The sequence below is a fragment of the Gossypium arboreum genome, chromosome 13 (genome assembly GCF_025698485.1).
Source record: "Gossypium arboreum isolate Shixiya-1 chromosome 13, ASM2569848v2, whole genome shotgun sequence".
NCBI classification, from domain to species: domain Eukaryota; kingdom Viridiplantae; phylum Streptophyta; class Magnoliopsida; order Malvales; family Malvaceae; genus Gossypium; species Gossypium arboreum.
This window is the reverse complement of record NC_069082.1, coordinates 65071701-65081840: the sequence shown is the minus strand read 5'-3', so window position 1 is coordinate 65081840 and position 10140 is coordinate 65071701.

The window sequence follows — 10140 nt, the reverse complement described above, 5'->3', positions numbered from 1 at the left end:
CGTACCAGATAGCCTTGTTTACAAGTGTGAAAATATGTGCAGGCAACTGAGTATCAGTTGTTATTCTGAAGAGTTCAGCGGGAAAATCGATGAAGTAAAAATACATGTGAGCATAATTATATGATGAATAAGTGCAGGTATATGTTTATGAAAATTATGAGCAATGTGCTCGATATTTGAGTGAACTTCGATAAGACAAAATGGATTAAGTGAAATTATGTAAGAGTAAATTTTAGTAGTAAAACAGTGTTGGATAGCAGTAGTTGTGTGACTTTAAAAATTCACCAAAAATTGTGTTAGTTGAATTAAATTTCAAAAAAATTATAAAATTAAATATTAATGAGCCTGTTTTTATATAAAAGAAATTGGGGGAGCAAAAGAGTTCTATATTATGTGATATTCTAATTTTTGTGAGACAGTGTCAGAATGAATTCGAGAGCCCCTGTTCTAACTTGGAAAAATCATTAAAAATTGTAAAAAAAAATAATTATGAGTTATAATGTATATGAATAAAATACTCAATGAGTCTACTTTTAGAAGGAATGGATAGTAACATCATCCGAGTCCTAAGTATGAGATAAATAATTTTTAGTGAAGAGAGGTCAGAACTGTTGGATAGCGAAATAGGGGAAACTTTAATGAACAAATTGTACTAATTGGGTAAACCAAAAATTCTGGAAATTTTATGGGAGAAACGTATATGAGTCTAGTTTCAAGAAAAATTAACAAAACTAAATTTGAAGTTTTGTAGCTCTAGATATGAATGATTTAGTAACTGTAACTTGATAAAACAGCTTAACCTGAACATGTGTAATTGTACAATTATAGTGTTTTATCTTGAAAAGCATGTTAGTAATTGCTTATTAATTTCATATAGAGTTACTAAGCGTAAAGCTTATCCATCATCTCCATTTATTTAGTATTGGCAGGTTGGCTTGGGGTTGGAGATCGTCGGACGCAAAATCACACTATCAAACTATCATTTTTTTGAGAATTAATTCAAATATTAGAAAAATCAAGTGAGTGGCATGTATAGGAAGTTGGTTTGTGATATGTATTATTATGACTTTGACCATACGTATCAGTCTGCATTGAGTTATCGTATATGATCATGAGATGTGGTCCTTATCCATTATGGTTTATAAGTTTAATTAATCATGACATGTCCTATGTTTTGATGTGATGATATAGTTAGCTTTGTTTATTATGCATGATTGGTAATACATCAGGTAAGTTAAATGCAGGCCAGTGGATCATGAATTAAATGGAAATGAGTAATTTTTTCTTGAATATGGATGTTTAATGGACAAATTGGTAACTACATTATGATGGTATAAAATGAGAATAAGATTTAGCATGTCTAGTTCTAGTTAATGTAAGAATGTATATTATATACAGCATGGTAAGCAAATATGTTTAAAGTGAATGACATGTTATTGCATGATTATGGATGTGTAAGTGCTCATTTATGACACATTATATGTCTTTAAATATGAGTCTATGAATGTGTTCAAAATTTTTTGAATTAAATGAAATTTTATGGCCCTATTTTCATCTATGTGTATGGTTAAGTCTGGTAATGCCTCGTACCCTGTTCCGGCCTTGGATACGGGTAAGGGGTGTTACAAAACAAGCATACAAAGCTTTAATAATGTATTTAGGACTAAATTGATAACATATTAAAACTTTGGAAACTTAGAAAATTTTCAACATTTCAAATGTCACACGCCCGTGTGAACAGGCTATGTGCCTCACATGGTTACCAGACACGCTAGTGTCACAGACCGTGTGAAAACAGAGCATACATACTAAGTTGCACCACACGGCCAAGGACACACCCAGGTGCCAAGCTGTGGGAAAATTAGGGAGGCTACTGACTTGGGTCACACGACTGCCCACACGCTCATGTGCCAACCCGTGTACCACACACGGCTAGTAGACACGCCCGTGTACCTAGGCCGTGTCAAACCTGTAGGGTATACTGACTTTAATTTGAAAAGGTACCCCAGGGGACACACAGTCGTGCAACGTGACCGTGTGTCCCACACGACTGAGACATACGCCCGTGTCTCTGCCCATGTGGACAAAAATAGGCCATTTTGTATAGCGTTTTGCCACCCTTAAAATACAAGCATTCATAAGCATAAATGGCCACATTTCACAACCCAATAGGCAGCCAAAATAATCATTTCAATACACATTATTTGCCATATCAAAAATAACAATTTCATACCCAAATATTTATTTAACATCATGCATAATCCATTCATTTAACAACTACACATCAAGACTTCACTTGCATAATTTTATTCCATCATTACTTTGCCAAAGCATACCATAATAGAACACTTAATTCAACCAAAATATAGTACCCTAAATAAGCCAAATCACATGGCTTAACACATATACAAAACATACCAAAACCATGATATCAAGTAACATAGCTAACATATTTTAAACTAGCCCATACATGCCATATTTACAAATATCCACAAGTTCAAAAATACCAATCGGAATTTGGATAGTGTTATGTGAAACTCTGACTTGTCTGAAACAAGAAAGCTAATGAGCCTCTATAAAACATAGAAAAAGAACCAGAGTAAGCTTTATAGCTTAGTAAGCCCGTATAAATCAGAATTAAACTTACCATTATACATAATCAAAGAAATACTTAAAGTGCAACCTATTTAATTAACAAACACCTAATCACAAGTATTCATCACATGTTAGTCAATGTAAAAATACATGAAACCATTCATTAATACAATACTTTGCATCATTACAAATTCATATACCATATATAACATTAGTAATATTTATAAACCATAACTCATCCGTATAACATTATTTGTGTCCATTATGTAACGCCCCCACGGCCGAGACCATCGCCGGAGTCGAGTATGAGGTGTTACTAAGCTTAGTTTAACATTTTTAGAACTTTGGATTATTGTTTCTACATTCACAGCTTTTAAGCTACTTGCGTCACAGTCACAAGAAAAATCATATCTCGAGTTACGAAACTCAAAATCAAGATCCGTAAATTTTCCCTGAATCTAGACTCATATACCTATCTACTAATTTTTTTCTATAATTTTTGGTTGGGCCAATTAGTACAGTTTATTAGTTAAAGTTACCCCTGTTTCAGGACTCGACTGGTCTGACCTCTGTTTACTACGAACCACATTTCTCCCTGTAAAAAATTCATATGACTATGAGATTTGTTTATACTAAAACTAGACTCAATAAGGATTCTGAGGATATAAAATAGACCACCTAATTATATCTTTATAATTTATGATGAATTTCTAAAGTTGGAACAGGGGATTCAAAAACTGCTATGACCCTGTTTCACTAAATTTCAAATATCTTCTAACATATAATTCCTTTACCTGTTTCATTTGTTTCATATGAAACTAGATATAATAAGATTCAATTTGATATGTAGTCCATCACCAAATTCATTTGCTATGATTTTTAGTAAATTTTCAAACTTGCAATAGTGTTGCTGCAGTATTCTGTTTATGGCAAATTTCATCCTTTTTATGAGTTTTTATGCACTAAGTATCTTAATAGTTTTCCTTAACATCAAACATAATCTACACTAACCATTTTCATAATTTATCATGATCAAGCATTTCCTCAACCATTCCACAACCATACCATAAGATCATTTACACAAAATAGGTATATTGCTATACATGCCATACTTAAATTTACAAGCCATTTACCAAAAGTCTTCCGGATAGTGTGACTGAGCCTTCGACCTATCCCGACTCTTGAGCTGGCTTTTCTCGGATACCTTCCCCTCGAGTCTGCACCACTAGCTTTTACATTCTGAAATTTTTCTTTCTCAGCTCTCTCTGGGCAGTCTCTAATAAAATGATCCGGAGAACCACATCGAAAACATTCATTTGCTCTGCACGGACCAAAATGATTTCTACCACACCGCTGGCACTCGGGTTTAACAAATCTCGAGTTCCCTACACTGGCTGCAGAAGTATTCTGAGATTTAGGACCCACATTTTGCTTCTTATAATTCCCATATGATTGTCCAGCTGAAGCTTGGGAACGAGGATTCATATTCCTTGACTTTCTAGGTTGCTGTGAAAATGAACTACTCATCGGTCTTTTCTTCCAATTTCTAGTCTCAGCCTCTACCTTTTTCTTTTCTTTAAGTAGTTCTTCAGCCTTGCAAGCTCGATCAACCAGTACTACCATTTCTTTTAGTTCAAGGATCCCGACAAATACTTTAATGTCTTCGTTGAGCCCGTCTTCAAATCGTCGGCACATCTTGGCTTCTGTAGGAACATATTCCCTGGCATACTTACTCAATCGAACAAACTCTCTTTCATATTCTGAGACTATCATATTACCTTGCTTCAGCTCAAGAAACTCTTTACATTTCTGATCAATAAATCTTTCACTAATATATTTCTTCCGAAACTCTTCTTGAAAAAATTCCCAAGTTATTTTCTCTTTCGGTACCACCGAAATCAAAGTCTTCCACCAATTATAAGCTGAATCCCTCAACAAAGATATAGCGCATTTTAAACATTCTTCAGGTTTACAAGATAATTCATCAAATACCCCGATAGAATTCTCAAGCCAGAACTCTGCTTTCTCGGCATCATCATCAATATTTGCTTTAAATTCTTCGGCCCCTTGCTTGCGAATTCTATCAACTGGAGTTCTGTGAAATTTCATCAGATCCATACCTTGAGGCATCGGGGGTACAGGTTGAGGAATTGGGGGAGGTGGGGGAGGTCGTACATTTGGGTTCATACGAACGAACTCAGTGTACCATGCACTCATCATTTGGAGAAAGGCTTCCCGATCCCTTTCTCCTCCTCCCTGACCAACAGTAGGGGGTGGGTTTTCAGTCGGTGCTGCTCCTTCAGCCGGAGCTAGCGCATTACTCTCTGCTTCATCTGCCACAGCTGGATCAGGATCCATTTACTATATATAAAAAAATTCATTTAAAAAGGTCAGAAGTCGTCACACTATCACAATTCATACATATGGCATGTATAGCAAAATCCGTACATACAACACGTAGTCCGAGAACCGACTAAACCTGGCTCTGATACCACTAAATGTAACGCCCCCACGCCCGAGACCATCGCTGGAGTCGAGTATGAGGTGTTACTAAGCTTAGTTTAACATTTTTAGAACTTTGGATTATTGTTTCTACATTCACAGCTTTTAAGCTACTTGCGTTACAGTCACAAGAAAAATCATATCTCGAGTTACGAAACTCGAAATCAAGATCCGTAAATTTTCCCTGAATCTAGACTCATATACCTATCTACTAATTTTTTTATAGAATTTTTAGTTGGGCCAATTAGTACAGTTTATTAGTTAAAGTTACACCTGTTTCAGGACTCGACTGGTCTGACCTCTGTTTACTACGAACCACATTTCTCCCTGTAAAAAATTCATATGACTATGAGATTTATTTATACTAATACTAGACTCAAAAAGGATTCTGAGGATATAAAATATACCACCTAATTATATCTTTATAATTTATGATGAATTTCTAAAGTTGGAACAGGTGATTCAAAAACTGCTATGACCCTGTTTCACTAAAATTCAAATATCTTCTAACACATAATTCCTTTACCTGTTTCATTTGTTTCATATGAAACTAGACATAATAAGATTCAATTTGATATGTATTCCATCACCAAATTCAATTGCTATGATTTTTAGTAAATTTCCAAACTCACATCAGTGTTGCTGCAGTATTCTGTTTATGGCAAATTTCATCCTTTTTATGAGTTTTTATGCACTAAGTATCTTAATAGTTTTCCTTAACATCAAACATAATCTACACTAACCATTTTCATAATTTATCATGATCAAGCATTTCCTCAACCATTCCACAACCATACCATAAGATCATTTACACAAAATAGGTCATTTACACAAAATAGGTATATTGCTATACATGCCATACTTAAATTTACAAGCCATTTACCAAAAGTCTTTCGGGTAGTGTGACTGAGCCTTCGACCTATCCCGACTCCTGAGCTGGCTTGTCCAAAACTACAATGAGTAAGAAGGAGGGAGTAAGCATAAATGCTTAGTAAGTTCATATGCAAATAATAAGTAACATAACAAACAAATCATACCAATCAACATTAGCATGTATCACTAAAACACATATCACATTTTTAATCATTTTCATCATCTTATTACCTTATCGTGGTTGTATCAATACTCAACCCGAGGGTTAAATACATACCTGTCCAAAATATCCATTTCACATCACTTACCAATACGTCTCTTTACATCTCGAATATTCCTCCATTTGAGTAGAACTTTACCCGTTGAACACATCGGAATATAATTCGGATACATGGATAATTTGCATATAAGTGCCACATATTCAATCAAGCAATCATGTAACCCGCCCATAAGCGAACTCGGACTCAACTCAACGAGCTCGGGCGTTTGCATCCATAAGTGAACTCGGACTCAACTCAACGAGTTTGGATGCCTAGTTACATCTCACGAACTCGGACTCAACTCAACGAGTTCGGACATTCGCATCCATAAGTGAACTCGGACTCAACTCAACGAGTTCGGATGCTCAACCATCCTAGTGACATGTCCTTGTATCCTAATCTATTCCTAAGGTTCAAACGGGCTTTTTCCTCGAACACTTATCCTTGTCGTCTTCCGTAGAATGCCGAAATCAATACTCGGTAACAATTATATTTAACAAGTAGTTCACATAATTTACATATTATTTTAAATTAACCACAAAGCATACATTTCATAATAAAATTCAGCTTAACATATAATTAACATCAATAACTTAAAAATAACCATTATACTACATTATTTACACATGAACTTACCTTGGTACCAAAATACAAAGATTTTGCAATTTAGTCCACAATCTTTTCTTTTCCTCGATTGAGGTCGATTCCACGTCTTTCTTGATCTAAAATAACACATTTAGCTTATTTAATACTCACATTATCAAATTAATCCTTAACTCAAATTTTGGCAAAATTACAATTTTACCCCTAAACTTTTGCATATTTACATTTTTGCCCCTAGGCTCGGGATTAAACTTTATTCCTTATTCTTATGTTTTACAACATGCTGATCACTTTTCTCTTCTATGGCAACATCAAATTCTCACTCTAACATGTACTTGTGACTATTAGGTATTTTTACCGATTAAGCCATTTTACTCGTTTTTGCTTAAAATCTAGTAGTACAAGTTGTCTAACATAATTTAAAACTTCATATTCTATCATAAAACATCAAAATACACAAATTTCACCTATGGGTATTTTTCCAAATATAAACCCTAGGTTAAATTATTGCTAACATAAGCTTTATCGAGTTACCGGATCTCAAAACGTAAAAATCATTAAAACGGGCTTGGAATCACTTACTATGGAGCTTGGAAGCTTGAAACAAACCCTAGCTATGGAGAACCCTTGAAATTTCGGCCTAATGAAGAAGATGGACAAAATTGGCTTTTAATTTTGTTTTTAATTCATTTTAATAACTAAATGACCAAAATACCCTTACTACTAAACTTTCCAAAATTCCTTCCATGTCCTAATTTTGTCCATGAACTTAAATTGGTCAAATTTCTATTTAAGACCTCCTCATTAATATTCCAAAACAATTTCATACTAAAAACTTCTAGAATGCAAGTTTTGCAACTTATTCGATTTAGTCCCTACTTTCAATTTAAGCACTTTAGGCATAGAATTTCATCACGAAATTTTCACACAATCATGCAATCATATCATAAACCTCAAAATAATTATAAAATAATTATTTCTATCTCGGATTTATGGTCACGAAACCAATATTCCGATTAGGCCCTAATTCGGGATATTACAACTCTCACCCCTTTAAGGATTTTCGTCCTCGAAAATCTTACCTGTAAATAGATGTGAGTATTGATTTCTCATAGTTTCTTCGAATTCCCATGTAGCTTCTTCTACTCCATGCCTTTGCCATAACACCTTCACAAGTGCAACATTTTTATTCCTTAGTTGTTTGACCTCTCGAGCTAAAATCTTAATCGGTTCTTCTTCGTAGGTCATATCTGGTTGTAGTTCAATTTCTGTCGGTGAAACTACATGTGAAGGATCCGAACGATACCGACGTAACATAGATACGTGGAACACATCATGAATCTTCTCTAATTCAGGTGGTAATGCTAGCCGATATGCTATCGGTCCAACTTTTTCAATTACTTCATACGGCCCAACAAAACGCGGACTTAATTTGCCCTTCCGTCCAAATCTAAGGACTTTCTTCCACGGAGTCACCTTTAAAAATACTTTATCACCAACTTGAAATTCAATGTCCTTTCGCTTTAGGTCTGCATAAGATTTCTGTCTATCTGAAGTAGCTTTCAAACAATCTCGAATTATCTTCACTTTTTCTTCAGTTTCTTTTATTAGATCAACTCCATAAATCTGATTTTCCTTGAGTTCAGTTCAATACAATGGCGTTCGACACTTACGACCATATAATTCTTCATAAGGTGCCATTTTCAAGCTCGTCTGATAACTATTATTGTAAGCAAATTCCACCAACGATAAGTATCTTTCCCAACTTCCTTGAAATTCCAATACACAACATCTAAGCATATCTTCAAGAATCTGAATTATTCTTTCTAATTGTCCATCAGTTTGTGGATGAAAAGCAGTACTGAAATTTAACTTCGTACCTAACGCGTCTTGCAACTTTTGCCAAAACCGCGAGGTAAACCTTGGATCTCTATCTGAAATAATCAACAATGGTATTTCGTGTAATCTAACAATTTCTCTAATATACAGTTCAGCCAACTTGTTAAGAGAATAATCCGTACGTACCGGGATAAAATGAGCCGACTTAGTTAATCATCAACTATTACCCAGATGGCATCATTCTTTCCTGAGTCAATGGCAATCTGAAACAAAATCCATAGTAATCCGATCCCATTTCCATTCAGAACCATAATAGGTGAAGTAATCCCAAGGAACTTGGTGTTCAACTTTCACCGTTGATGATTAAGCATTTGGACACAAACTCGATATATCTCTTTTCATTCCATTCCACCAATACATTTTCTTCAAGTCATTATACATTTTCGTACTACCCGGATGAATCGAGAAATAACCACTATGTGCTTCCTGTAGGATCTTTTGAATCAGTTCCTCATTCTTCGGTACACAAATCCGATCTTTAAACATTAAGCACCCATCGAACCAATTCGAAATTTGATCCTCAGACGCCTTCACATCGCTTTTCTTTTGGCTAGCAAATCTTGATCATTTTTCCGAGTTTGAAATCTCTTGTAAAAACATTGGTTTTGCTTTTAACTCGCTAGAATTGAACCATCATCTGACACTTTCAACTGAGTGTTCATAACTCTCAAAGCAAACAACAACTTTCGCTCAAAGCATCAAGAACCACATTCGCTTTTCGGATGATAATCAATAACAAGCTCATAATCTTTCAATAACTGCAACCATCTTCGCTGTCTCAAATTCAAGTCTTTTTGTGACATCAAGTATTTAAGACTTTTGTGATCGGTATATACTAGGCACTTTTCACCATACAAATAATGTCGCCAAATCTTCAAACCAAACACCACTGCAGCCAATTCCAAATCATGAGTAGGATAATTCCTCTCATGAGGTTTTAACTGCCTCGAAGCATAAGCCACCACTTTTCCTTCTTGCATGAGTACACACCCCAAACCATTTAGAGAAGCATCACTATACACCACAAATTCTTTACCTAATTCGGGTTGTACCAACACTGGTGCTTCAGTTAATAACTTTTTGGTGCTTCAGTTAATAACTTTTTCAATTCTTCAAAACTCTGTTGACATTCTTCCGTCCATTCAAATTTAACATCCTTTCGGAGTAGTCTAATCATAGGAGCAGCAATTATAGAAAATCCATTTACAAACCGCCGATAATACCCAGCTAGCCCCAAGAAACTTCTAACTTCGTTACGTTTTTCAGTGGTTTCCAATCAACAATGGCTGAAATTTTACTAGGATCAACCCGTATACCATCACCTGAAACAATATGACCCAAAAATCCAACTTCCCGGAGCCAAAATTCACTTTTACTAAACTTAGCATACAGCTGCTTATTTCTCAAA